Consider the following 4777-nt stretch of genomic DNA (forward strand, 5'->3'; position numbering starts at 1 on the left):
CGGCTTAGGCACAGGTATAAGAATGCCAGTGACGAATTCAGGTAGAATTGGGAAGGACGGAGTACAGCGTTCCTGAAGCATTTCCGTCAAGCGAGGAAGCATTAACGTGGTGAACGCCCGGTAAAACTCCACTGGGAGACCATCTGGTCCTGGTGATTTGTTCTTGGCCCCTTTGTTGATCGCATCTACCACCTCTTCTGCGGTGATGGCAGACATCATGGACGTTGACTCCGCTACGGTGAGGGTCCGATCAGGAGGAGGACGGAGATCATCAGGAATTGGCGTTGCCATCGGTTCATCATCATAAAATCGGCGATAATGTTCAGCAAAGGCAGACACCACTGCTGCCTGTGTTGTGTGGTGAACACCATCGGAGGTCTTGACGTTGGGGACGAAAAGTCGACGTCGACGACTATGGTCGGATGCGGCATGGATTGTGGATGGGGTTTCGTCGTGGAGGAGGTCTTGTCGTCGGGAACGCACCACAACACCATGCAGTCGTGCACGTTGGAGAGAGGAGACGAGCTTTAGTACGCTGTCGTTCCCTATGGGTGTCAGGTAATGGAGGGAGCGCATCTAGCTCACGGAGGACGGCGTAGTGGAATTTTGTGGTGTCTCGATGCCATGCTGCTGCTTCCTTGCCACATTGCATGAAGACGTTCCTGATCGCAGGTTTGGCACATTTCAGCCACCAATGGAACGTGGATGTGTACTGCGGGAGGCGTCTTTCGCAAGACGCCCATGTAGTGGCAATACATTGTCGGCAGTGTGGATCATTAAGGAGGGAGGTATGAAGCTTCCAGTAACCTCTGCTGCGCCACACTGACTGTGGTGGCAGAGCCAGGGAGCAAATGACGGCGCAGTGGTCCGAAAATGCAAGTGGTCATCGTTCAGCTTGGGCGACTTCATTGCCAAAGTGGGCAGAGACATAAAACCGGTCCAGTTTGCTCGCAGAATATGCTGTATAATGGGTAAAACCGGGGGTATTGCCATGAATTTTCTCCCAAACGTCCACTAGATGAAAATCTTCGATTAAGGCGAGCAGCGCCGGGCATGGCGAATAACCAGGCATTTGGTCCTGCGGATGGAGGACGCAGTTGAAATCGCCTCCCATGATAAGGCTGCCGACGGTTCGTGGAGCCAGACGGAGCGTAGATATTGATGACACGCGTGTCGAAGATGATAGCAGCCATGCCCCTTCCACAGGGAAGGATTGTCGTGTCCTTGAGTGGGACTCCTTCGCGTATGCAGAAAGCCACTCCACGCCCTGATTGATCACATGTGGACGTGTATGAGTCGTAGCCGTAGACTGGTGGTAGTGTGGCAACGCGTACTTCCTGAAGAAGGGCGACGTCGACGTCAGAGGCCCGAAGCATGTCACATAGGAGTTGCAGCTTGGGTGCAGTTCCGATCATGTTGATGTTCAGTGTGGCGAACCGGTATGTTTGTTTCAGTGGTGGTGGACGCGCATCTACCATCACCAAGAGAAGTATGTAGAGGACACCGACAGGAAGTCCCATCCCATCAGCTGCAGTGCCTCGTTTTTGATGTTAACAGGCAACCTTGTCCGGCGGAGGCAATTCATCCGGAGGAGGGGGCGTATCTTCCCCAGTGTCGTCGGCCCATGTTCCTGTGCTGTGGGTCCGTCCAATGTCCATGGGAATTGCGTCGTGGTGAGAGAGATCTAGAGTTGTCGGCGGGAAGACAGGCGTCTCAACCTGCGCACCGATCGTTACATGGTGGCGACCTCCATGGTGATCCCGTCCTGCGACACGTCTTGTTCATCGTGAAAGTCGTCCGCCGACCTCTGCGTAGAAATGTCGGCTGGTTGGTTGTCGTCTTCGTCGTCGCGGGTGGCGACGCTCTTAGAGCCCATGGGTGAACGGCGACGGCGTTTGCGCCTATGTGGCGAGCGTTGTTTGCGCACGTGTTCCTCAGTGTCGGACGACGGCAAGGAGGAGCGTCGACCTGGTTCGAAGGCGTCAGTGGGTACAATGAAATTGTCAAACAGGTCTTGGGAAGAAGTACTGTTCTCCTCAGCGTCCAGTGCGGGAGCCTGTTCGGCGGCAAGGTTGTCAGGTGGGACGTCCGCACCGTCCATAGGTGACTGGGACGATGGGACGTGCCGATCGGATGGACCGGGCGCTAGACTGGACGAAACTGTAGACGTGGCAAGAGCCGCTGCGTAGGTGACCGGTAGGGCGGTCATCGTGGGTGTGACGGACGCTTCCGACAACGGGAGCTGCGCGACACGTCGTTGAATGCATTCAGACCGTAGGTGGCCTCCTTTCCCACAACCGGAACAGGTCCGAGGTTGGCCGTCGTACATTATAATGGCACGGCAGCCTCCGATACGTAGATAGGAAGGCACGTGTTTCTGCAACTCGATGCAAACCTGTCTAACACCGTTTAAAACGGGATAGGTTTGAAATTGTACCCATCGTTCGGCAACATGTTCCAGAACGTTGCCATAGGGACGGAGGGCCTCGATGACGACGTCTGCAGGTAGTTCGAACGGCAGTTCGAAGATCCTTATCGTTCGTGTGCCGAGTCGTGCGTGATCGACGGTAACGGGTCCGACGTTGCGGTCGGAATGACAGAAGCGCAGTCCACGTTTTGCCTCTTGAAGCACCTTGTCACACGCCGCATCGTTGATCATTTTGACGTAGACGGTACTGCTAACTATGGACAAGTGAATACCAATTAGATCCGCTGGTGGAATAAATCGTTCTACCTCCAAGGCCTTGGGTCGGGCGAAGTCGGAACAAAAGTTGAAACGTAATGTCTTCTTCCGATAGTTGTGCGCCATGGTGGTCTAGAAGGGAAAACGGCACTTACAGCGGCCGAAGTATACACAAACACACCGTGCGCGCCTCGCCCGCAGCGCTCTGGCGCGTGACCGCTTCGTAGCACTGCCGGCGGCAGACTGAAAGTAAACTTTTCACTCCAGGGAATACTTGAACCAGGGACCTCTCGTTCCGCAGCTGCTCACGCTAACCACGTCCAACTGAGCTACCCAATCAGGACTCACGCCCTGTCCTCACAACTTTACTTCTGCCAGTACCTCGTCTCCTACCTTCCAAACTTTACAGAAGCTCTCCTGCGAACCCTGTAGAACTAGCACTCCTGAAAGAAAGGATATTGCGGAGACATGGCTTAGCCACAGCCTGGGGGGTGCTTCCAGAATGAGATTTTCAGAGAGAGCTTTTGTAAAGTTTGGAAAGTAGGAGACGAGGTACTGGCAGAAGTAAAGTTGTGAGGACGGGGCGTGAGTCGTGCTTGGGTAGCTCAGTTGGTGAGTCGGCTCACAGCCGTGTTAGCGTGCGGAGCTGCTCCGCGCGCCGTCCGACGCTCCGCTCTCGGTGATGTTTACTTCCGCGTCGGGGTGTTTGTGTCTATCGAGTCCAGTACTAACGTACTCCATGGCGCACTCGTACCGCCGTGCAACGATCAAAGTAACGTTTCAGGCCGAACATCCACGACCCAGAGCTATCGAAGTCGAACAGTTCATACGAGAGGATCTACGTTTGAACCCACAGGACGTAATCGGCATACACTTTTCCATCACTGGAAGTGTTGTCTACATCAAGATGTCGACGGAGGAAATTTGCACTGACATAATTAACCGTCATAACACCAGACTAATATTTAAGCACTCTGATGGCCATATGGGTGCTGTGACAGTCGCCCATGCTGGATTCGGTCTCCGGACATTGCGGGTGTTTGAGCTCCCGTTCGAGGTGCCTCAGGATGTGGTCATTGCCGCTTTCCAACCATATGGCACCGTCTTGGGTCACGTCGCGGAGAAGTGGCAAACATTTACCACCTACCCCGTATTAAATGGCGTCCGGCAAATAAAAATTGAGCTGAAGAAACATGTCCCATCGTACCTGCTGATTGGCGGTGTGAGGGCCATCGTCATGTACGATGGACAGCCACGAACGTACGCAGGATGTGGCCAGGAGGGACATGTACGTTCCGAATGCTTACACCGCCGTTTAATACAGACGCCGTTACGTGAAGAGACCCAGGCTTCGACGGTCACGTCCTTACCCATCACCTACGCCAAGGTTGCACAGGACCCCGTCGTGCCACTCCCGATTGCGCCAGCAGCATCGTCAACGCCACCCGCCGCAGCACAACGCGCCGACGACACCAGCACGGCGTCGCCTCCAGTGCTCGCTTCAGGACCGTCCGGGCTGCTGACCGAAACCGATGTTCCTGTTGGAACCACGGACGTCGACCGCGGTGTCGTGCCGACGTATGCCTTTGTCCAGACAGGTTCGGCGTCAGACGACGGGCGACCACATTCTGATTCAGAAGGCCACATCAGAAAACAGCGGTCGCCTCGCAAACACAGGAAACGACGACGAACGCCTTCCGATGACGCCCTTTCTCAGACGGCCCCACGAGATGTCGACCTGATGTCTGACGGTGATCTCCCACATTGCGTCCAGTCACACGATGTGGCAGCAACAGGCGCCCCTCCTGTGACGCCTCCTCTCCCAGCCTGGGACGTGTCCTCGCCGTTGTCAAGGAATGATGACGGCGGTCTCCCTGCCACTCGCGTTGCGGAATCCAGAACACCCGTTCCGGAAGTACGTGACCGTTACGTGTCCACGTCGTCAGCTTCCTGGGCCGATGACGTTGAAGAAGAAGTGGAATAGACTGCCAGTGTGTCTGCACAGGAGTCCACCACGGCGACACTGGGGCTGGCGCCCCGCCAGTAATTATCACCACTTCGGCACCACCGGCGGGTCTTCACCCGCCGGCTGCT

The sequence above is a fragment of the Schistocerca americana genome, chromosome 2, assembly GCF_021461395.2.
Source record: "Schistocerca americana isolate TAMUIC-IGC-003095 chromosome 2, iqSchAmer2.1, whole genome shotgun sequence".
In the NCBI taxonomy this organism is placed as follows: Eukaryota; Metazoa; Arthropoda; class Insecta; order Orthoptera; family Acrididae; genus Schistocerca; species Schistocerca americana.